This window comes from Apodemus sylvaticus, chromosome 17 (genome assembly GCF_947179515.1).
Source record: "Apodemus sylvaticus chromosome 17, mApoSyl1.1, whole genome shotgun sequence".
NCBI lineage: Eukaryota > Metazoa > Chordata > Mammalia > Rodentia > Muridae > Apodemus > Apodemus sylvaticus.
Genome location: NC_067488.1, coordinates 46,501,081 through 46,526,329, shown reverse-complemented (window position 1 = coordinate 46,526,329; position 25,249 = coordinate 46,501,081). Strand labels below are relative to the sequence as shown.

Genomic DNA, 25,249 nt, shown 5'->3' with positions numbered 1-25,249 from the left:
AAAGGGGGGAAATAGTAAAGCCGTTTTTATGTATGATTGTTACAGAGAAAGAAATAAAATAGAATTCTAAAGATAAAAACAAAACAGTTATTTTTCCTAAACAAACCATTTGAGATTATAATCTGGCTACACTAAAAAACATTACAAAAAGGGGACCCGAAATAAAATAAATAACTAGAGGCCCTGTCCATTTCCAGGCTCCTTCTAGATAGTAACTAATAGTTTGTTAGATCCAGAAATAAACAAATACTCATCATAGGGTCAAAGATTTGACCTGATATGCAACTCCTGGGGGGAGGGGGGGATGTAACTCCCAAAATTAACCTGTAAATCCTATCAGCTCAGGAACCAGGTGACTTCCTGGAATGCTGGGAATTGTAGTTCTTGGGAAATAGCACCTCTGGGAAAACATGGCATCTTTTTGGTTTGTCCTTATAAGCCCCTGCAACAGGTGACTCGAGGCCATTCTAGCTGGGAAATTCGGGGGGGGGGTGGTTGGTCCTGGTTAAAGTCCATCTCTTGGTAGGTATTTACTATTTAATAAATGCTTGCTTTAAATTTGGCTCAAAATGGTGGAGTTGGGTTTTCTGGTGAATCCCAGGATTAGCAGTACCTGCAGAGGCCAGAAGAGGGTGTCAGATCCCCTGAAATTGGAGTTACACAGGGTTGTGAGCTATCTTGTGAGTGATGGGAATCAAACAGATATTCTCTGAGAGAGGAGCCAGTTCTTAAGAACGGAGCATTCCCCAGCCTCCTTTATTTTATTTTGCTGAGGAAGTGTCTATGTAGGTCAGGCTGGGCTAGAACTTGCAATCTTTCTGTCTCAGCCTCCCAAGCTCTGGGATGACAGGCCTGAGCTACTGATGTTTGGTTTCAAAGACATGTCTGAGTGGAGATTGTTATACAGACTTCCAGGCATTAATTTATTATTATAAAATTCTTTAAATTTATTATGAGTGTGTGTATGTAAGTGCACATAACCATAGTACACCAGTGGAGGCCAGAGGACAACTTTGTAGTTCTTGCCGTCCACCTTCCCACCGGTTCCAGGCATTGACAAGGTAAAAGTAATATTTTTTGGCATTGGTGAAAAATTATACCAGGTAAAAATGTAAGGAAATGTGGCACACACTGATGAGGAAAATCACTAAATCAAAAGTGACCCAAGATCTGGTTACAGCTCAGATGTGAGGCATGGGCTTATAATGATTAGTAAACTGTCAGAAGCCATCTAGGAAAGGCTATGGCAAGCGAGTTTTCTGAAGGTGGCCCACCATTTTACATGGCTGTGTTGGGTGGTATCTGAGATGTGTCAGAGACTTCATCCCAAGGACTGCTTCTCACTGCTGATATGCCTTTCCTGTCACTCTTACATAGCCTAATGATTCCTGGGCATCAGCCCACCCTATTGAGCAGATTTCCTACAGAATCAATATGAAGAAGTACTTTGATGTAGTAGTGCTGTACAGATGAATTGATGGTTTCATAATTTCTGATAATGATTTTATAGAACTCCCAAATTGATATAAGTAATCTCAAGTCCCCTATATAATAAGCTGCAAACAGAGCTCTGTAAACCTTCATGTGTCACAGGCTAATTGCACTAGAAAAAGAAAGCAGGCTTGGAACTGATTTACAGTCAAGGAAAACCTTCCTTCTAGATTAGGAATGAGACCACGATCTAGTAACTAAAGGTCATAAACTGGGAATGGGCAATTTATTGACGGTGCAAGGACAGAAAATAAATGATGAACTAGTTTATCTGTACAAGACTTAAAAATAATACGACAGAAAGCAGATGATTTGTCTCTTGAAAAGAGCCATGCTAACTTGCGACATAAAAACTATTGATTTAAATTTATAATGAATTTGTGAAGACATAAAATATTTAATGAATGTTTAGTCAGGTACTAGTCTTAATGGAAAGACCTGTAAACAATTCTGCTGTAACTACTTAAACCTTATTAACCCATGTGATCAAGTATCCCAAGAAGGTATAAAAACTAAGAACAACAATAAACTGGTGGTGTAGCCTTTTTCTACTTCATCTAGTATTTGTGTGTCTCTCTGTGTGCCTGACTTCCTTCTTCTTCTCTCCTCCCCTTCCCTCCTCTTCTCTCCTCTCCTCTCCCCTCCTCCCCTCCCCTGCTCCCCTCCCTTGCTCCCCTCCCCTCCTCCCCTCCCCTCCTCCCCTCCTCCCCTCCCCTCCCCTCCTCTCCTCTCTTCTTTTCTCCCCTCCCCTCCTCTCCTCTCCCCTCCTCTCCTCTCCCTTCCCCTCCTCTCCTCTCCTCTCTTCTCCCCTCCCCTCCTCTCCTCTCTTCTCCCCTCCCCTCCTCTCCTCTCCCCTCCTCTCCTCTCCCCTCCTCTCCTCTCCCCTCCCCTCCTCTCCTCTCCCCTCCCCTCCTCCTCTCCCCTCCCCTCCTCTCCTCTCCTCTTCTCCCCGCTCCTCCTCTCCCCTCCTCTCCCCTCCCCTCCCCTCCTCTCCTCTTCTCCCCTCTCCTCCTCTTCCTTCCTCTCCTCTCCTCTCCTCTCCTCTCCTCTCCTCTCCTCTCCTCTCCTCTCCTCTCCCGTTCCCTCCCCTCCCATCCTCTCCTCTCTTCTTTTCTTTTCTCTCCAGCTCAAGAAAAGTTAAAGAACTCTCAGCCTTATGTCAGTCAGCAAGAGGCTTGAGTCAATGAGTAACCAAGTTTCTTTTCTTAAATCCTCTGCTGGTATTTGCAGGAGTTAATTGCCAGAATCCATCAGCTTTTGGCCCCTGAAAAAAAGAGAGAATTAAATTGCCAAAACTCGTCCAGTTTTGGCCCCAACTTCCAACACCACCCTCACTGCCTTTCCTGAGTACCTGATTGCCTGGTGGGCCTCAGCAGTGAACCACCCCCTGTATCAATATACAGGGTATAAAGAATATTTCCCAATTTTCTTTGATTGGTTAATAAAAACTGAACAGCTAGTGACTGTGCACAGGAGATAAGAAAGCTGGACTTCTGATCCCAGCCAGGGAGGGGTTCCAGAGTGAAGGAGAGATTCTGAAGTGGCAACTTCTGGGTTCTTTGGAAAGTTAGATATGTCAAAGGATGTTTTCCTGAAGCACACACAGGTGAAAGGAGGTTTTGCTAAAACAGACACGTACAAGAATGTTTTCACGAAAGCAGAAATAAGTGAAAGGACGCATGATGTGGAAAAGAACCCAACAGGATATATGGTGCTGGGTGGTATTGGTACACCTTACCATTGTTTATTGGTCATTGTTTGTTGTGACTCCATAGAAAAACTTCTGGTGGTACTCTGGTATTCTTGCTGCTTCCAGGGACTCAGGCCAATTGGCAGAATGATGACAGCTGATACAGTCTCATGTGGAGTTTTGCTAAGATGCACTCACGTGTGAGGCAAGATACAAGGGAGGACACGTGATGCTTGGATGGTGTACTGGCTGGTTTTGTGTGTCAACTTGACACAGGCTGGAGTTATCACAGAGAAAGGAGCTTCAGTTGGGGAAAAATGCCTCCATGAGATTCAGCTGTGGGGCATTTTCTCAATTAATGATCAAGGGGGGAAGGCCCCTTGTGGGTGGTGGCCATCCCTGGGCTGGTAGTCTTGGGTTCTATAAAACAGCAGGCTGAGCCAGCCAGGGGAAGCAAGCCAGTAAGAAACATCCCTCCATGGCCTCTGCATCAGCTCTTTCTTTGAACTCAGATGCCCTCCTACCTCATGGTCCTAGCAGCTGATGACAGTGTAACTCTGTGCAGCTGGAAAATCCCTTTCAATGTACTGGCCATGCACGTGGTAGTTGATGTCTGATGTGGCTGTGTGTTAACATACTTGATGGTCACAGACTGTGGCCATGGTAGACTTTTCATTCCTTAAATATGTATTTATATTTATCTTATGTATACGGATGTTTGAGTGTGTGTCTGTGTACCACATATGTGTCTGATGCATGTGTGCCTGATGTCTGAGGAAGTCAGAAGGGGACTTTGGGATGCCTGGATTTGGAGTTACAGATGGCCGTGAGCTACCATGTGCATGCTGGGAATCAAGCCCAGTTCTCTGCAAGAGCAACAAGTGATCTTAACTGCTGAGCCGTCTCTCCAGCTCCTGGGTTCTTCATCCTGCAGTGGCCTCGCCCCTTGACTGCTCTCTCTCTCTCTCTGTATGTGTGATCTATATGTGTGGCATGTGTGTGTATGTGTATGTGTGGTGCGTGTGTTTATATGTATGTGTGTGTATACATGTGTGTATGTGTGTGTAGGTGTGCCTGTGTGTCTGTGTGTGTCTGCTTGCCTACATGTGCAGCATGTTTGTTAGTGGGGACCGGAAGAGGGTGTCAGGTCCCCTGGAACTGTAGTTAAGGACAGTTGTGTGCTGCCATGTGGTTGCTGGGACTCAAAGCCAGGTCCTCTGAAGAACAGCCACTGAGTGCTCTTACCCATGAGCCACCTCTCCAGCCCACACCTGAGGGTTCCGTGTGCAGGATGATTTCACCTGTGATCAAACCCACCTGACACCCTCAGGAGAGAGGCTTTTCCTGCCTCCCGTGGAGCGGGGCCCTAACCCATGTCCTGTCCTACTGCAGTTGTTTCTGTCTGACTCACTCATCTTTCCCCTCAGTCCCTACTCATGCACCTGTCACACAGTCTAAAGCCCATCTAGCACCTCAGCCCTTCTCACCTCCTCCCTCTTTCAAACTCCTCAGGCTCACAGGCTTCCTCTCCCCAGCTGCTCCTCCTCCTAATTGCTCCTCTCCTCCCCCTTGTACTCCCTCCCTCCATCCCTCCCTCTTTCTCTCTCCCTCCCCCCTCTTGCTCTCCAGTCACCTGCTCTCACATACTTACTCTGAACCTCTTACCCTCCCCCCCCCCCCCCCCCCGCTATCCTCCATTCTGTCTCCTGCAGTCTTCCGATCTCCACTGTTCTCTCCTACTTTCCTACCCTGCAGTCCAGTCTGATGGCTGTGACCTGCAGTCCAGTCTGATGGCCGTGCCCTGCAGTCCAGTCTGATGGCCGTGCCCTGCAGTCCAGTCTGATGGCTGTGCCCTGCAGTTCAGTCTGATGGCCATGCTCAGCCTACTTTTTTCTCTTTCCCCGCTCCGGCCTTTACCAGATGCCATACCACGGAGTGGTCTTCTTGGCAGTTTCTTTGCAGTACCCCCCCCCCCCACACACACATGGTAAGACAATTGTTTTAAAGGCACAGGGTAGCAGATGAGGAAGGACCATGGTGTACAAGAGAATGGAGAGTAGATGTGTTGTGATTACTCACAAACAGACAGCAATCTCAGTCAATCTGGGGCAGTTTATTGAGCATTGGTCCCAGGACTGATTGATCCGGGCCACAAACCAGACTCAGAAGCTGACTGCAATATTACACTTGATCTTAGCCAAAAGGCTGAGAAGGGTTGCTGACCGCAATATTAAGTCAGAATCCTAAAGACCTCTTAAGCATGAAGTCCACAAACATCTGTGCGGTCATCCCACCAGTCAGGATTTAGGGATGGGGGACTTCCTTAGGACACTTCTTTGTTGTACACTTATCCTGCTCCCATTGGTTGCTGTATTCAGCTGTGACTGGGGACTTGCCTTGCCAACCAGGATGTCAGCTACCCTCGTACCTGTCTCTTTCTGCCAAATAGGATGTCAATTCCCAGGGAGGTCATGGGAACTTAAGGCTTTCCTCAACCCCCACTCACAATGGAAGCCTTACTCCAAATAGCTTCTTATATTGGTGCAGGTGTCTCTCTTATGTTGGGGTCCATCCTAGGGGCAAAACTATCAAAGCTTATACAGAAGTGCAGGAAGTGCTGCTGGGAAGTTGGTCTGGGTCCAAGCTTATTGTGGCTGACTATACAAAGCACTTCTGCTTCTGCTTCTTTTGCTGCTTCTGCTTCTTCTTCTGCTTCTTGATTTTTTTTTTTTTTGGTTTTTTGAGACAGAGTTTCTCTGTATAGCGCTGGCTGTCCTGGAACTTACTCTGTAGACCAGACCTCAGAAATCCACCTGCCTCTGCCTCCCAGAGTGCTGGGAATAAAGGCGTGTGCCATCACTGCTGGGTTTACAAAGCAGTTCTCACTGGTCTGTATTGTGATTGGTTTCCAAGAGCACCAAAGCACAGAGTACAACAGAATAGAAACCAACTTGGGGCATGAGAAAGATTCCTTATAACATCGGTAACAGCACAAAATGGCTGGCTAGACAGGGAACAGATGAGTCCTGAAATTGTCCTGGTAGGAGATCCCAGGTGTTTGTGTGAGGAGGGGACACACCAGAGCCTTTGGTTCCCTCCAAGCTGAGGGCAAAGGCTAGAGCTGAGAGAAGCTAGAGTTCACAAGACAGAGAAGAGACCAAGACAGGGAGAGAACCCAGAAGTGTGCAGAAGCCCTGCCATGAGTGGAGTGCATACTGACACAGGACACATGGAGGAGGCTAGCCCAGTCTGACACAGAACACATGGAGGAGGCTAGCCCAGTCTGACACAGGACACATGGAGGAGGCTAGCCCAGTCTGACACAGGACACATGGAGGAGGCTAGCCCATGCTGACACAGGGCACATGGAGGAGGCTAGCCCATGCTGACACAGGGCACATGGAAGAGGCTAGCCCAGGCTGACACAGGACACATGGAGGAGGCTAGCCCAGTCTGACACAGGACACATGGAGGAGGCTAGCCCAGTCTGACACAGAGCACATGGAGGAGGCTAGCCCAGGCTGACAGATCAGTCATTTGGAACTACTGGGGTTCAGTATCTTCTGAGCCATGGCAGATGAAAGAAGGGGGGGGGAGGTCCCACATGCCAAAGTGAGAAAATTTCCTCCTTCAGTGAGCACTGAGGAGTGGGAATGAAAAAATAAAATAAAAAAAGGAAAGGCCATGCCGACTCCTAGGTATGGTGGAAACCATTTGCTGTAGATAAAAGGGAGAGCATAGCCAGAGGTGGGACATCTGGGAGAGGCCAGAGTGGACCTCATCCTGGCAGTGTAGGCAGTGTGGGCTGAGGGGAGAGTTAGCAGAGAGGAGAGAGGGGAACCTGCAGCAGCAGCTGGGAGATCCAATGTGCAAAAGCGGTGGCTGGATCACATAAGGAAGAGCATGTGGGGGAAGGGCAGCCCAGCAACTGAGCTGGAGAGCTGGGGTAGAGGCCAGAGTATGCCAGCCATGTCCTGTAAAGGGTTGGGAATGAAGGATGCTGGGAGAACCTGGTGGGCAGGTCCGCTTTGATCTGTTAAATAGGCCCCTCATCCCTTTGTCCTGGGGACTGAGAGTTAACAGCGGGCTGGGTAAGACTAGTAGTCCTTGACTAAATAATTCTAGGGTGACCACAGGAAAGGAATAGAGATAAGATCTGGGTGGATCAGGTTGAACTGTACTCCAGCAAAATGTTCAAGAATATTTATAAAAATAAAAAATACATAGAATCTAATAAGGTAAAAGTAATATTTTTTGGCATTAGTGAAAAACTATACCATGTAAACATGCAAGGAAATGTGGCTCATACTCATGAGGAAAATCACTAAATCAGAAGTGACCCAAGGATCCATGTTGGTCATGCTTGTCTTTACTCTCAGCACTGGGGAGCAGAAGCAGGCAGATCTCTGCAAATCAGAGGCCAGCCTGTTTTACAGAGTGAGTTTCAGGACAGCCAGGCCTATATGAAGAAAGCCTGTCTCAAAAAAAAAAAATAAATAAAAATAAAAAAAAGAAAAGAAAAGAAAGAAAGAAAAGAAAAGCAAAAAAGAAAAAAAAAGCAAACCAAACATTCTGTCTTAGCCAGGGTTTCTATTCCTGCACAAACATCATGACCAAGAAACAAGTTGGGGAGGAAAGGGTTTATTGAGTTTACACTTCCACACTGCTGTTCATCACTAAAGGAAGTCAGGACTGGAACTCAAGCAGGTCAGGAAGCAGGAGCTGATGCAGAGGCCATGGAGGGATGTTTCTTACTGGCTTGCTCAGTCTGCTCTCTTATACAACCCAAGAATACCAGGTCAGAGATATTACCACCCACAAGAGACACTCCCCCCTTGATCACTAATTGAGAAAATGTCCCACAGTTAGATCTCATGGAGGCACTTCCCCAACTGAAACTCCTTTCTCTGTGATAACTCCAGCCTGTGTCAAGTTGACCCCAAACCAGCCAGTACACATCCCCTCCCAGAAAAGTGACCCAGGGCAGTGAGCCGGCTCAGGGGAAAGGCCTTCCTTCTCAGGCACGGCCCATCCTTGCCTTCATTCTTCGACTCCATTTAGACCATTCTGAACTCCATTCTGGGCCTCCACTGGAGTCCACAAAGACATGTGTGTCTGTTGTAGGTAGAGTCAAAATTAAATTTTGTTTTAGGACTTCCATTTGGCCTCTGCTGTCGACTGTGACATCCTAAGTGCCAGACAGAGTAGTATACAGGCTCTAGGAACAGCAAGCTATCTTTGTTACAAATTTTATTTGTGATTTCAATCAGCTTGGCACCCCAGACATTAAAGAGAAGGTATCTAAGGAATCCAAAGCTGCAGGTAGGCTCAGTTGTGTTACATATGTATCTGATGGTCAGTCCATGAGCGGTGACAGAAGTTACTTTAAGAGGAATCAGAATAATAAGGCGAGAAGAAAGACGAATTCTCCAATAATGGAGCCTATGGCAAAAAACGAGGGTATATCTGGAGGTGGCTTTGGCCTTTTCATATTCCTTCTGTTCCTTGTACTTTCTTGTCTGAGTTTGAGGGGAGAGGGGAAAAGATTAGTTTTGTGGGTTCTCAGACTGGGGCTGGAGAGATGGACTGGTGGTTAAGAGCCCACACTGCTTTGACAGGAGGTCTGAGTTCAATTCCCAGGACCCAGGGGCTCACAGCTGCCTCTAACTCCAGCTCCAGGAGAATCTGACACACCCTTCTGGACTCTGAAGGCATATGATACATGCAATTAACATGTCCTTTTCTTTCTTTCTTTTTTTTTTTTAAGGATTCAAAGAGAGATGGTGAAGTGAGGAGCTGAGAGGACCCAACATAAGGTATGGATCTGACTGTACAGGAAGCAGGGGAGTGAGGGCAGAGAGAGGGGGTGAAGAGGGATCGCGTAGAGCGTCACCATTAGAAAGCAGAATAAGGCCAGGTAGCCCAATGGAACGAAAGGGCAGAGGGCCAGCATGGTAAGGTAGCGGTACTCCGGGATGTCTTGGTGACTTCAACCTCAGTTTGCTCTTCATTCTCTTCCTCGTTTTTGACAGACATTAGTTCAGACACCTGGAGACAGACAGTGAGTGACTCAGGTCTGAGCTTGGGATTTGGACTTTGAGTTTATCCATACTTACCTCTTTCTTTTACAAAAGCTTTGGGGGCCTGGAGCGTGTTAGACCTAAAAATTGCAAGGAGAAAGACCAAGTGATTATCCAACTAAAGCAAGCTTTATTTGCTTATTAGTTTTTTGAGACAGGGTTTCTCTGTGTAGTCCTGGCTGTCCTGGAACTCACTCTGTAGACCAGGCTGGCCTCAAACTCAGAAATTCGCCTGCCTCTGCCTCCCAAGCGCTGGGATTAAAGGCATGCGCCACCACTGCCTGGCTAAAAAAAGCTTTATTAAATACTGGCCAGGAGGATGGACACTGGCTAAGTCTATACCTGGGATTCCCAGAGAGTGGCTCTGAATTAGGTCAGTCAGGTGTTCTTAAAGGCAAAGCCCACAAGGCCACAGTGCTTCCTGCCTTCATCCAATTAGAGGCAAGCATACATCCTGATGTACTTCTCCCTGTCTATGTACTGCCCACCTATGTGTGGTCAAGCACATTCTGTGCAATTGGGACAAGCAACCTTGGTAAGCAAAGTGAAAACACCTGACTTGTTATTTTCCATGAGCAGCAGCCCCAGCACACCAGGAAGTTGTCTGCTCTTGAGCAAGTGGGGCTTACAGGTTAACTTTAGCCCTTACAAGGAGATGGCTGAGTGGCCAAGAGCACTGGCTGCTTTCCCAGAAGGTCCTGGTTTGATTCCCAGCACTCACACGGAATATCTCAGGCCAAGAGCATCTGACACCCTCTTCTGCCCCCATGCATATGGTGCACATACATACATACGTGCAGGCAAGCACTCATACATAAAAAAAATACAGAAACAGGTAAAGATTAATTTTATTTTTCCAGTGTGTGTGTGTGTGTGTGTGTGTGTGTGTATGTGCATGCATGCATGCGTGCACACATGCAGCTGACCAAGAAACTCAGAAGGAACACTGGATGCCCTGGAGCTGGTGTTGTGAGGTGCTGAGCTCGGTTCTCCCGGAAGAGCAGCCAGGCTTCTTAAACAGTGAGCCATTCCTCACCCGCTCCTGGTGCTTCTCCCTTTGCACACTCACACATTTCTTTTTCTTTTCTCTTTTTCTTTTTTTGGTTTTTTGGATTTTTTTGTTTGTTTGTTTTTTTTTTTTTTCGAGACAGGGTTTCTCTATATAGCCCCGGCTGTCCTGGAGCTCACTCTGTAGACCAGTCTGGCCTCGAACTCAGCAATCCGCCTGCCTCTGCCTCCCAGAGTGCTGGGACTGCAGGCGTGTGCCACCACCGCCTGGCCACACTAACACATTTCGACTTGGCCCATCTAACATCAGCACTGAGTGCTTTAACGTTCTCACTGGCTCCGTCCGCCATGATGTCCCCTCTAATCTTTATCATTCTCTCCAATCCCCTGTCCAGCAGACCTCCCACCCTCCACACTCAGCCATCTCTCCTTCTCCCGTGTCTCCAGACTCCCTCTCTCTGTGTGCCCCCCTTCAGAATTGCTTCAGTGGGTCACCCGTTGTCCAGTCTATGGCCTCAAAAATCCCTCACTCTAGTGAAGTTTCTCTCTAAAACATCAAATGGCCTCTATAACATCTTGTTTCCCAAACACTGCCCCTCAAAGCTTCCTTTTCGCCCCTATAGAACAGCCTGAAAATAAGACTCTCCTTGGGTATGGTGACACATGCCTTTCATCCTAGCATTCAGGAGGCAAAGACAGGTAGATCTCTTAGAGTTCCAGCCCAGCCCCGTCAACACTAAGATCCAGCCAGGGTTATACAGTGAGAATGTGTCTCAGAAAGGGAAACAGAGAGGGAGGGGGTGAGGGCAGGAGGGAGGGAGGGAGGGAAAGAGGGAGGGAGGGCAGGATGGAGGGAGAGATCCTTACTGGCATGCTGGTCCATTCAGTACTCTGAAGGCAGAGGCAGGAGGATTGTGAGTTTCAAGTAATCCTGAGATACATAATGAAGCCATGTCTCAGAAACCCTAAACCAAGGTAACAAAGAAAATCAATGAATGGTGGTAAGGTCCTAGGTGGCAGGAGGAGTGGGTTTCAGCTGTACAGCCAGTAGGAGTCTAGGTTGCACTACCAAAAACCTCCTTGAAAACAAACAAACAAACAAGCAACAACCCCAGCCAAACCAAACCAAACAAACAAACAACTCCACAAGGGCAGAGAGGATGGCTCAGGGTAAAGTGTCTACTGCATCAGTGTGAGGAGCTGAGTTCAGATCCCCAGGACACAGAGAACAGTGGATACCTTGCCTGTAAGCGTGGCACCGTAAGGCCAGAGAGGCTGATTCCCAGGAGCATGGTGCAAAGACAGTCTAGAAACAGTAAGTTCCAGGTCCTGGCCTTCATAGGAGCATACACAACCACACACACACACACACACACACACACACACACACACACACACACACACACACACACACATTCATGAAACAGAAAACAGTGCCAAATATGACTCATGATCACTTTTTGTAAAACCTTTGTTAGAAATTCTTCATTCCCTTCTAAAACTCTCAGCCACATGGCTTCCAATGTGTATGACCATTCTCTAGAAGATCCTGTACTTCTCTCTGGGACTCTTAGAATGTTCACCCATATACCTCTCACCCCGCTGGTCACATGACTCCTTTAATCCTTTCTTTGACCCCTATAAACTCAAACTCCTCCCCATGTCTGCCTGTACCCTCTTTTATGTCTCCTGATAAAGCAACTGCCCATCTCTGACTAACACATTTCCCCTAACCCTTTTTTTTTTTTGTTCTTTTTAGTTTTTTGTTTTGTTTTGTTTTGTTTTTGTTTTTGAGACAGGGTTTCTCCGTATAACCCTGACTGTCCTGGAGCTCACTCTGTAGACCAGGCTGGCCTCGAACTCAGAAATCCAACTGCCTCTGACTTCCAAGAGCTGGGATTAAAGGCATGCACCACCGCCCAGCTCCCCTAAACCTTAAAAACTATAAATCTTCAAGGGTCTTCCCCAGTTTCTTTTCTATTAGCTTCAGTGTGTCTGGCTTTATGTGGAGGTCCTTGATCCATTTGGAATTGAGCTTAGTACAAGGCGATAAAGATGGATCAATTCGCATTCTTCTGCATGCTGACCTCCAGTTGAACCAGCACCATTTGTTGAAAAGGCTATCTTTTTTCCATTGGATGTTTTCAGCCCCTTTGTCGAGGATCAAGTGGCCATAGGTGTGTGGGTTCATTTCTGGATCTTCAATCCTGTTCCATTGATCTGCCTGCCTGTCACTGTACCAATACCATGCAGTTTTTAACACTATTGCTCTGTAGTATTGCTTGAGGTCAGGGATACTGATTCCCCCAGAATTTCTTTTGTTGCTGAGAATAGTTTTAGCTCTCCTGGGTTTTTTGTTATTCCAGATGAATTTGTTAATTGCTTTTTCTAACTCTGTGAAGAATTGAGTTGGGATTTTGATGGGTATTGCATTGAATCTGTATATTGCTTTTGGCAAAATGGCCATTTTAACTATATTGATTCTGGCGATCCATGAGAATGGGAGGTTTTCCCATTTTTTGAGGTCTTCTTCCATTTCCTTCTTCAGAGTCTTGAAGTTCTTGTCGTAAAGATCTTTCACATGTTTGGTAAGAGTCACCCCAAGATACTTTATACTGTTTGTGGCTATTGTGAAGGGGGTCATTTCCCTAATTTCTTTCTAAGCCTGCTTATCCTTTGAGTATAGGAAGGCCACTGATTTGCTTGAGTTGATTTTATAACTTGCCACTTTGCTGAAGTTGTTTATCAGCTGTAGGAGTTCTCTAGTGGAGTTTATTGGGTCACTTAGGTAGACTATCATGTCATCTGCAAATAATGATAGTTTGACTTCTTCCTTTCCAATTTGTATCCCTTTGACCTCCTTATGTTGTCGAATTGCCCGAGCTAGTACCTCAAGTACAATATTGAAAAGATAAGGAGAGAGGGGGCAGCCCTGTCTAGTCCCTGATTTTAGTGGGGATGCTTCAAGTTTCTCTCCATTTAGTTTGATGCTGGCTACCGGTTTGCTGTATATTGCTTTTACTATGTTTAGGTATGGGACTTGAATTCCCGTTCTTTCCAAGACTTTAAGCATGAAAGGATGCTGAATTTTGTCAAATGCTTTTTCAGCATCCAATGAAATGACCATGTGGTTTTTTTCTTTGAGTTTGTTTATGTAGTGGATTGCATTGGTATCCCTCAACAGAAGAGTGGATGCAAAAAATTTGGTATATCTACACAATGGAGTACTATTCAGCCATTAGAAACAGTGAATTCATGAAATTCTTAGGCAAATGGATGGAGCTAGAAAACATCATACTAAGTGAGGTAACCCAGACTCAAAAGGTGACTCATGGTATGCACTCACTAATAAGTGGATATTAACCTAGAAAACTGGAATACCCCAAACATAATCCATACATCAAATGAGGTACAAGAAGAAAGGAGGAGTGGCCCCTTGTTCTAGAAAGACTCAGTGAAGAAGTATAGGGCAAAACCAGAACGGGGAAGTGGGAAGGGGTGGGTGGGAGGACAGGGGGAGAAAAGGGGGCTTATGGGACTTTCGGGGAGTGGGGGGCTAGAAAAGGGGAAATCATTTGAAATGTAAATAAAAAATATATCGAATAAAAAAATAATGAAATTAAAAAAAACTATAAATCTTATTGTACACGATGGGCTTTCGTCTGCATGTATGTCTCTGCATCTCTCTGGGGTACTGATGGGTGGGAACTGCTGTGGGAAGGTTGGAAGTAGAACCTCTGGAAAAGCAGCCATTGCTCTTAACCCCTGATCTGCCTCTCCAGCAGCCTTCCTAGCCTTTGGAATTGCTTTCTGGTCCTCTTAGAATAGCTTCTCTGTGGGAACCCTTTCTTCCTGTGCACACCACTCTATGTGCTTTTAGCACGCTGCGTCTGCCCCATCACTTACCCATGTCCCTCCCCTGCCTACTCCCTGCCACCCTCCAACATTCCCAGTAGGTACCTGGAGCCTACATCCCAGGCCCAAGGAAAGCTCTCAGCTCCAAGCAACTCACTGGAGATTACTGTGGCAACCAGGCAGGACCTGCCTCCCAGGCTGAGCTTTCTGTTTCTATTGGATGCTTACTATAATGGAAGTGCAGTCCTGGCTGTTTTATTGGCCAGCTGGAGAATTCCAGGTTCCACCTTGAAAACAGATGTAATGTAGGCTTTCTCTGAAACTTCCTTGCTTATTTATAGGTTCCTGATGAGCACCTTGAAGCTTAGAAAAGGACATTTGAGGCAAGAGCAATGTGGACCTCAGGCCTCAGGCCTGCATTGGATATGCTTGAGAGCAGTGATCCTCCTGTGGTCACACACACAGTCATGACATTTGCCCCTCCCATGCCCAGTACCTCTGGCCAGTGATCTCATGGAGCTCAGGCTAGCCTTCTACTTGCTGTGTAGTTGAGGATAGCCTTGAATTTCAGATCCTCCTGCTGCTGTCATGTGGTGCTGGGGAATCAAAGCCAAGGCTGTGGAAGGCAGGCCAGCCCTCTACCTGCAGAGATATGTCTCTAGCTCCAGATGTTATTATTTGTGCCAGGTAGGATCTCCTAAGCCCAGAGAGGCTTCACACCCTCTTGACATCCCAGCTCTAGGGAGGTAGAGACAGGAGGACCAGGAGTTCAAGATCATTGTCATCTGTACAACAAGTAAAGGTTGACTAGATTCCATGAGATGCTGTCACAGACAACAAATACACAAGGGGCTGGAGAGACAGAAGGCTTAGTGAGACAGAAGTCCCTCTTAGCATCCTCTGTAGAAGAAAAAGAGTCCAAAATCTTTTTAAAGATTTGGGTTTTTTTGTTTGTTTATTTTCTTTCTTTCTCTCTCTCCATACGTACATATGCACATTATACACACACACACACACACACACACACACACACACACACACACACACATATATATATATATATATATATATATATATATATATATATATTGTCCTGGCTCTCTTGAAACTCACTTTGTAGACAAGGCTGGCCTTGAATTCACAGTGATGGTCCTGTCTCTGACTCCTCAGGAATGCCATTTAATCCCTGCACTGAGAGGTCATAGTTTGCCAGAGCCGGCTGACTTGATGACAGGCTGCAAACTGGCAGTTTGGGAGACTAGGCCTAAATTTCTGTTTCTCTGTACTGGAAAAATCCAAAACAGTCAATTCCAGGAAAAACTACCCTTTACAGAAAATCAATCAGGAACCAGCCTGGTCCCCCAAGCCTGAGCAAATCTCATGGGCAGCGAATCAGGAGCTGTAGAAGTTGCCCCACCCCCTAGCTTGAGCCAAGTTTTGTTAATCAGGAAACTCTCCAATGCCTGGGGAGAGAACCAATCAATCAAGGGAAGGAAAAGTAAGTCATCCACTCCTGTCCTAACATTGACCTGTGCATACCTGTGCAGAGTCCACACTGCTGTCTGCCATCCAGACAAAAGATCTTTGCTGTTACATTCTATTTGATTCTCAGATGTCATTCTTTGCAAATCATGGACTCTTACAGCACCACCAGCACATGGCTAAGGATCATTTTCATACATGTATGTATGGATGTGAGTCTGTCAGTGTGTGTCTGTTTTTATCCCACAGCATTGAAACTTCAGGCAGGTGCTCCAAGCTCAGCTTTTGTGTGTGGACTGGGAATCTGAACTCAGGCAACACTTTACACATTGAATCATCTGCCTTAGCCCTTGTTTGCTTGTTTGTTTGTTTTGAGAAAGTCTTGGGTAACCCAGGCTGGGCCCCAGCTTGCTTTGTAGCTGAGTCTGGTCTTGAATCCTCTGGCTGCCCAAGAGTGAATTTGGATTCACAAACCCCTGTAACAAAACAAGGGTTTGTGGCCTGTCTGAGATCTCAGCACTAGAGGACAGAGGTAAGTGGATCCTGGGAGCTCACTTGGCCAGTCTAATCCAAATGGCAAGCTCCGGGTTCAGTGAGAGACCTTGTCTCAAAAATCTAAGGTGTCAGACAACAGAGGCAGTTTCCTAACAACAACCTCTTACCTCCAATCTCTCACAGGCATGAACTCACAATCAGTAAGTAGGTAGGCACTCTAAGGCATGCACACACATGTTAGGCAGGCATAAAGAGGCATGACTGAGTAACACACAGGAAGTTAAAAAGATGAAATTGCTGGTACCCACCATCAGGAGTCAGTGTTTCCCATCTACTGTTCAAAGCACAGCAGACCTGTTTTCTTGTCTGGGCTCCTTAGCTGAGTTAAGTTTTTTAATCTACACTACAGTCTACCATTTTTGTGTGGTTCATTCTTTAGAGTACAGAAATGATTTTGTGTGTGTGTGTGTGTGTGTGTGTGTGTGTCTACATCCCAAAGCCTGGCACCACTATTGCAGTCTGAGTGTCACAGGGTCTAAGCAAACATAGCCCCAGTGAAACCGTTATCGACCAAGAAAATCATCTACACCCAGACACAGGTGAAACTGGAATATTGCTTCCAATTTTATTGGGCTACAAAGCATTATTTTTTCATGAAGGAACAGTTCAGTGACTTATGCGGAGTTAGTGACTTAGGCTGAGCTGTTGGTCCTCCAAGGTAGGTGGGAGCTGAGGGGCCAAAGAGAGCAAGCTGCAGTGTGCCAGGTTCCCCGGGGTGGCAGGTCACTCAGACGGTCAGCTTTGTGGTTGGTGGGTGTCTTGGCGAAGGGATGTCTGAAGCCCTGAGTTTCTCCTTGGTGGTTGGTCAATGTCTAAGTGGGCATGTCTGTTGGGAGTCGAGTCTGTGGACGCTGGGTCTAGCCTTCCTATAACTAGGACGTGTATGTAAATGAGACCTAAACCCTCCAGTGTACTGAACACATCACTGAATAGTTTGAGGCAAGTTTAGGTAAGAGGTTTCCCTGTCACTGCACTGATTGGTGTCTTTGGTTTGTAAGCTTGGGAGCATGGGGATGGGTTTCTGAGGTCAGAAGTTGTTGGGAGGAGGGTTGGAGTCTTATAGCCACTTCTGGGAGAGCCAGACCCAAGAGCATGCACAGTTTCGGGTAGTGACAGAGGACAGGAGGTGCAGTGTCTGGGGAATGGTTTTACCTGGCGGCTGAAGTAGAGGTCTGCCCATCCCAAGGGTGGGAAAGGAATCCCCGTGCAGACCACCATGGTGAAGGGACTCTGAGCCTGAAATGACAGAGAAAGAATGAGCTTGCTGACAAGATGAGAGCAAGCAGGCAAACAACAAACTCTTCCTTCTTCCGTGTCCTGTGCAGGGTTCCAGTAAGAAGCACGGCCCAGAGTAGAAGTGGGTTTTCCCTGCTCAAAAGATCTGGATTAAAGTTGTATCTTTCTGCCTCAAGAACTGGATTAAATGTATGACTTCCACCTCAAAGATTTACATTAGATATACATTTTTCCTTTTCAAATGTAAAAAGTACCTCACAGGCGTGCCCCTCCTTTTCAGGTTTAGTTAATTCCAGAATGTTGACAGCCCTGAATAGCCAGCACATTGTTTTTCAATTTCCAGACAGTAAAGGCCACAGGGAGAAAGGAACAGTTTGGCATTTTCTGAACTGTAATTGGCTTCAGTTCTGGGGGGCAACTCCAGCTTTCCATCACAGAAATAAGCAAACGTCTCCCCTCCTATTCCTCCCAATTGGCACATCAGAAAGACACACTAAGGATGCACTTAGACCTGATCAGAGGGCCTTTGTTCTGATCAGTTTAATCTCTAAAAGAGACCTGATAGACCGTTGTTTGCTAAGGACGAGCCTCAGCTTGGAGAGAGGTGCTGAGGGAACACGGACTTCCCTCAGACAATCATGGGTACAAGCTGACAGCTTTGTGAAGATCACCAGACAGCTCAGCTCTCACAGGCCAGTCTTTTATTCACATATCAATCCAATCCTCCACCCCAGGTTTCCTTTTTCCCACCAATCAGCATTTTTTGACCTTAGCTGATGAACTGGCAAAGCCACAGAATATACTGAACCAAAACTCCAACCATGAAATGTTCAGCATGTAGAGACACTTCAGCAACTTCATGTGTTTATCCCCTGACCCCTGCTATTGGCCTAAGACAAGGTCTCAGTGTGAAGCCCAGTGGTAGCACCTCATTAAAGGACCTTGCCCTCAAGGTAGTCATGGTGGCACACACCTTTAGTCCAAGCATTTGAGAGGCAGAGGCAGGTGGATCTTTGTGAGTTTAAGGCCAGCCTGATCTACAAAGAAAGGACACCCAGTACTAGTTACACACAGAAACGCTGTCTCTGAAAACACATCCACAAACCAAATCTTGCCATCAGAGTCAACTAAACCAAGAACAAGCCCCATTTCTCTCTCTGTATAATCTTACTGCCTCTGCCTGGTATCCCTTGTCTGATGTCTGTGTGTCCCCAAGAAAAACCTTTGCTCCTTATGTATTCAATAGTACACGCACTATATCAGAAAGGAATGAGAGTTCATTTTCTATAGAATATTTTAGATTTACAAGGGGTCTTGGCTTCTGTGCTATTGCTGTGAGAAGACACCATGAACAAGGCAACTTATAAAAGCATTTAATTTGGGGTTTGCTTAGACTTTCAGGTTTGTCCGTGAGCATCATGGCAGGGAGCATGGCAGCAGACAGGCATGGTGCAGGAGAAGACAGAGCTCATATCTGATCATATCAGGGCGGGGGGGGGGGAGAGAGAGAGAGAGAGAGAGAGAGAGAGAGAGAGAGAGAGAGAGAGAGAGGCTGGGACTGGTCCATGAAAGTAGAAAGCCCCAAGTTTATTCCCCATCCACAAATCCAGGTAAAACAAGGTCCCCCCTTTAGCACCAAGCATTTATTGCCCTCTCAGTAATAACTGTGTTTCTTTTTCTTGGAAATTGAAGCTTAGCTCAAGCTCTGTCACTGACCCTCATTCTTGGCTATGTTTCTATCCTATCCAGCCGGGAGAAGCTGTTGCAAAATCCACATCCTGGGCTGATCAGCAGGGTGGAATCTGTCAGTATGTCCGGAGGATTGTTTTTTCCTGAGGAGCCACAAACCAGAGATTTGTCTTTCACTTTCGGGCCCTGGTTATATCTGGCCCAGAGCTTGTGTCTGGGTGTGTCTCAGAGGGGCAGCTGGCGACTGGATCCACACAGCTGAGGACAGCGGGGACACATCCAAACGGGCTGCAGGAAGATTCCTGGGTGAGCAGGGAACATGCTCTCCCCACATGTTCATCCTCTCAGTGGCTCTGGAGGGGAAGGGTTACAGCCCCGCGTGTGGATGAGCTCAGGGAAGATGGACAATGGTCACAGGCTCGGCAGCTGTAGGGCTGGACTTTCAGTCAAGTGAGGCCTGCCTGCTCCTCTCTCCTCCTCTACCCTGTGCACAGAAGGGGACATGGAGTCCCTCAGATGGGATCTGCACTGCCTGGGGCCTGACCCTCCATGTATGGAGGCCTAAGAAATGATGATAGGTCCCTAGCAGGAAGACAACTCTTCGTCAGTGCTCAGCCATTTTACACAGGACCAAAACAGGAAAGGAAGTGGAGGAGGCTTGAACACAGAGCAGTCAGTTCCGCTGGCCTTGGGGTGCGGTTACTGAACCACAGAGAAAGAGGTTTTGATTAAGATGTACAGAAAAACTAATTGGTTTCAGAACAGCTTTGCCTGGCTGTGCAGTGTTAAGCCCTGAGGAAAACCTGAGGCAGAACAGACAGCGACTGTTCTAAGGTGCCTCAAGAAGGCCTAACAGGTAGATGAGAGGCAACACTCCTTGGTTCTCACCTAGCCTCTGCCTAGCCTGTGGAGGACAGAGGGTGAAGCCAAGGCTGTCTTGTGTGGGCAGGTGTGGAGGGGAAGCAGGAAATGGCCTCTGAGAATGGGCTCTGTAGTCCCCAGGGCCACCGCACAGGTCATACCTCACAGAAGGGCAGACTGCAGGGGAGTGAGCTGTAGTGAAGCAGAGGGGGTCGGAAGGGTTAACTGCACAGGACTAATCTTCCATCCAGAGACTGGGCTGTTGTTTCCCTTACCTCTCTGCTCTGATCATGGTGAGGTGGGGTTTGTCACCCTTCACTAGGCACCCTCTGTTTTGGAGCTAGGGTTGCCTGCCCTGCTGAGAGCCCCAAGAGGCTACTCTCCACCTGTGGTGTCCAGGAAGGCTGTGCAGTGGTAGAGATACCACTGAGTCCCTCAGATGCCACAAGTCTGAAGAGAGAGTGAAGGACCAGAGTTGTCTTTTATAAAAAGAAAAAGAGAAGAAGGGGAGGGGTATGTTTGGTGGATGTGCAGTCAGGTGTGGGGGAAGCGGTTGCCTCTGTGGGCCCAGGCTGAGGTATCTCTTCTCCCTGAGGGACCAACCACAGAAGGAAGGGATAGTAAAGAATAGTTTATTCAGGGCATATGGAGGGGAGTTGAGAGAAAGGCAGAGAGTGAGGTACTAGAGGAGCAGAGAAGTGGAGGCTGGCCAGGAGCACTTGGAGAGAGGGGATGGGGGAGGGAATGGGGAGAGAGCCCAGACTAACTGTGGGGCGGAGCCTAGACTAAAGGCCAACAACCAGGGAGAACAGGCCAGTGGCTGGGAGGCAGGGAAGGAGCTCCAGGGGGAGGTACAGGCTGGCCCAGCCAAGGAGGTGAGGTGAACAGGGGCAAATGGCCCACACCTTAAGGTCCTTAAACAAATAGTGTGTGTTATGCTTCACGGAGACTGAGAGTATCTAGCAGTACAAGTGTAAGCGCCCCTGCCACCTCTGGCTGTCACCATGTGCTTTCACTGTCCTTGCAGCTGGGAGCTGATAACTGTCCCTCTGCTGCCTGACAGGCTCTGACCACACTCACTGGAGTCCCCCAACTCTGAAGGGAACGTAATCACAAGGGAACTTGAACTTCTGCACACAAACTGGTCGTCTTGTCTTTGCATCAGTAGGGATTGTGCCCAGTCTTTGTACACTGTGGGCTTTCCACCACTGAACTGCAGCCCTAGCCACACACTGCAAACAGCAGTAGTGAGGTTTGATTTTAGTTGGAACTAGGGAATGCGTGTGAAGCCTCAGCTTCTGCCCTCAGCCTCTCTCTCCAGGGCTGAGGTTCCCCAGTGTGCAGGTGAGATCTGCTGTCTGCTGAAGGCCGCTGTGCACTGTAAATCTAGGAAGAATGTCAGTCACTCATGGGTGCACTGCCCGTGTGGGCTTAGGGTCATTTTATTCCATCAACAGTGAGCCTCAGTCTGTGGAAAACTTGAATGTGGATGCTCTGTGATCCTGTCATTTTGCTTCTTGAACTATCTTAGAGTAAATAATCCCCAGTAAAGATTTCTTCCCCTCCTCTGATAGTGTTCTTTTATTGGTTCTTTTATTACATGATGATTAGAACTATCTATAATGGGACCCAATTCGCTCTTCTGGTGTCTCTGAAGACAGTGTACTCATGTACATTAAATGAATAAATAAATCTTAAGGAAAGAAAGAAAGGAAGAAAGGAAAAGATAGATAGATAAAGAACTGTCTAATGTCCAACATTTAAAGGGGGCAGAGGACTGGATAGTTCCAGAGCAAACGCACTGACAGGGTCTGACAGGACTCCAGCTCTGAGGGGATGCTGTATCCTGAAGGAACAAGGAGACTGTGTGGCCTCTCAGAGAGCACTGTGTCACTCATGAATTAACCCGTCACACGGCACTGGTCCTGATTCGGGTGACATGCTTCAGTCAAGATGCCCCTTGCAGACACATGGGGAGAGCAGGAGAAGCTGATGTAGGCTCAAGAGAGTGGAAATGAATATCTAACAGGTGGGGTGGCATTCATAACATGTTAGGTCAAGCTCCCAGTGTAGCACTATTGTCAAATTTATAAACTTCACGGTCAATTCCTCCACATTACAGAGGAGGTCTTCATCTCATCAATGATGCTGGACCCTAATAAGGTGTATATGAGAAGCTCTGAATCACAGACACGCAGAAAACATTTATTATTGTCATCAATGGCATGTGTTCCCGCCTTGTAACTGGCAGAAGATCTCTTACCATCCATCCTGTGTGTAGATTGTATAGAGTATTTTTCCTCGTGGTTGTGTCCCTAGCAGGTCACATCCCACATGGATACAAGCAGGGCAAGAGAGCTCTGACTTGGTCAGGATGAGGGGAGAGGGGAGAGCCAGATGGCTGTCATCTCTAAGTGGAAGTGCAGGGTCCCCTGGAGGAGCAGGTGACTGTCCCCTTTACTTTACAGCTCACTTCTCTGCATTGGTCACCATTGAAATGCATCCTGTTTTATTTTTTCTTTCTTTCTTTTTTCTCTCTACAGCCTGAACACCTGGAGAGCAGTAAGAAGAAACCTGTCGAAATCAGATGGCTTTGGCTCAGATCTTGAAAGCGTTTACGAAGATAGGTAGTCACTTTCTCCTTCTCTGTGTGTTTCCATCTCCCAAGGGTTCCAACGGAAATGGAGATGCCACAACTTTTCCTTGGCTTAACCAGGTCCTTTTGATCTTACTGACCCACCTAGGTGTGGTCATTGTGCATATAAGTGTGCTGTCATGAGTGTGTAACACACACAGGGGCTCATGCCTGTGAACACTTGGACTCCAGTTGGTGTTGCTGTTTGGGGAGATTATGGAACTCACAGGACATGGAGCCTCACTGGAGGACGTCCGTCCCTGGGGGTGGGACTTTAGAGTAAATGACCCTACTGTGTGTGGTGTGCATACTTAATCATAGCACTTGAGAGGCTGAGGTAGGTGTATTTTTGTGAGTTCAAGGCCATCCTTGTCTAGGGCAACATAATGAGACTCTGTCTCAAAATTAAAATAAAGTAAAATAAAATAAAGTAAAATAAAGCTAAATAAAGAGAGAGTTGACAGTCTTGGCCCCTTCTAGTACATTCCATACTCTGACCTGTTGGCTTCTGGATCAGTAGGTCTGATGAAGGTGAGGGGACAGGTGGGCAGACAATTTAGATTCATGGGAACCATAATGTCATCTGACCTCATTATTTTCTTGATTAGTAGTGGACCCTCGCGTTATTGAAGAACTCACTGATTTTCTCACCGAAGCAGTCCTCAAAACAGATCTGAGGAGACTGATAACTGAAGATGGAGCCTGGAAAGGATTTGTGGAAGGAGCAGGGTTGTCAAGGTGACCTGCAGGGTGCACTCAGTGCTGCCCCCAGACCAGGAGAATGAGGGCTATTTCCTGGTCAGGTGGACCCTCTCTAGGCAGACCCAGGGGTTGGCATAAAAATGCTCATTCTCCACTATCCAAGAAGACTGTTTACAACATGTTATCCTGGTGGAAATCACCTCACGTTGTCTGAAGATGTTGCTCAAGTTGCCAGGATGATTTCTGCCATCCAGTAGTTATGTGACATTGACAAGTTAGTTACCACTTCCTGATTTCCACCCCTGTGAAACTGTAATGTGAGAAGGGTTATCAGCATGGGGCCAGCTAATTTTGAAAGTGAGAAGAGACAAGGTCCTAGGGTCTCCTGTAGGACTGAGGAATCAAAGATTTATTTTGAGACAAGTGAGAAAATTATACACTGACCAAGCCATCTTCTGGGTTCTGTCTCAGTGCAGAGGTACAGAACTGGCTTGGACCCTGACTGTCCTTGCTGAGATCCAGAGCCCCATGCTGTTTCACAGGAATGAGAGTTCAGTCTAATAGGATGTGGCGACAGTATGGGATAAGCAAAAGGTCAGGCATGGAAAACCAAGTGCCAGCATCCTTCCCAATGCCCAGAGGGATCAGGACCAGGGTCACAGCCAGGGGTCAGGAGAGCTGTGAGTGACCCTGGGATGGAGGTGTAGGTAGCAGGCTAGGGAAGCAGGCCTGGAAGGAGAGGGAGAGTTGGAGGCACAGAGAGAAGGATAATCTGGGACCCAGCAGAAGACATATAAGAGGGGGAAGGGGCATTCCCCCCTGCTCTGATGTCATGCCTAATATGTGTATAGAGTTTTTCATTAGTGTGCCCCCCACACTCTGTCCTTAAAGACTGCAGAATCCTTAGGGATTATTTGGGAATTTCCTCTGTTGTACACAGAGCTCCCTGAATATCAGGAAGAGCACGTGGCTACAGACAGCTCCCAAAGTCAGTGAGGTTGGAGGATGGTTCGCCTAAGTCAAGAACCTGAGAAGACCCCATGTCAGCACACCAGAGGAAATGCTTCCCCTCTTGTCTTGAACAAATTAAGGGGATTTCTGTACTTCCAGATACTACAGATGATCTCCAAGCCCCTTGCATCTTTGCACATGGCCTTGTGGTGTTCCAAAGAGACAGTGTCATCAGCTATGGTGTCTCTTAGCCTGGTGATCTCTGTCTACAGGAATTTGCCATGTTGAGAGTCAGGAACTAGTGAGGAGTGGCTGTCAGTGTGGAGCCAAGGTTGGTAGCAGCTGTCCTGTTGAAGTCATCCCAGGCAGACCCTGATCTTGTGAGGATCTGTGCCTGGAAAGGGAGAACTTTGGGCATTTTCAGAGAGCAGGCAGCAAGCAAAACAATCTGGAGGGGCTTGTGGCTCTAAAAAGATTGGCTTAGGTTTTATTATTACATTCTCAGAAACAGCTAAATGTCAAAGTCTCAGGACAGAGTCTCAGTGAGCCTTCCTTCTCATTTTGACACCAGCTATTCACGAAAGATGACTCTAAGCCAACTACACGACAGGGAAAAATTAAAAACAACTCAGAACTCACATAGATAATTGTCATCACATAGCACAGGGGCTAAAATGAGCCAATGAACACAAGCACCATGCAGATCTGAGAGAGCTTCAGAATTCAGACTTCTTGTCCTGAGAATGAAATATCCTGCATTGAGTGTGTGATGAATCACATAACTCCTGTACTCCAGAAAACCCACCCCAGGAAAGATATTCATCCTGACACAGCTTCCAGCAGCCGGGAGGACACTGCTCAGGACTGTTGCCCCTGGGGAGAGAGATGGAGCCACTCTGCACACACAGGGGCTTGGGGACTTAGCGCCAGTGAGTACAGAAGACAGCACATCCTTTACAGGGACACCAAGAACAGATCAACTCCAAGGACATGGGCCTTATGGGAGTCTTCCTA

The 25,249-nt window shown here is 47.1% G+C and overlaps 1 protein-coding gene and 1 pseudogene across 5 annotated transcripts in view; both read left to right on the top strand.

Moving 5' to 3' along the window:
* Nucleotides 1–19,293: 19,293 nt before the first annotated feature.
* The window catches only part of LOC127668176 (apolipoprotein L3-like), a 124,529-nt gene continuing 118,573 nt past the window's right edge, over nt 19,294–25,249 (top strand). The window contains exon 1 of one of the 5 annotated variants that reach the window (XM_052161670.1): nt 19,294–19,392. The gene's annotated coding sequence lies outside the window, so the exon portion shown is untranslated. The remainder of the gene's footprint in view (nt 19,393–25,249) is intronic. The other 4 variants (XM_052161643.1, XM_052161649.1, XM_052161666.1 and 1 more) reach the window with 4 other exon arrangements.
* LOC127668178 (apolipoprotein L3-like) overlaps nt 19,849–25,249 on the top strand; it is a 72,175-nt pseudogene continuing 66,774 nt past the window's right edge.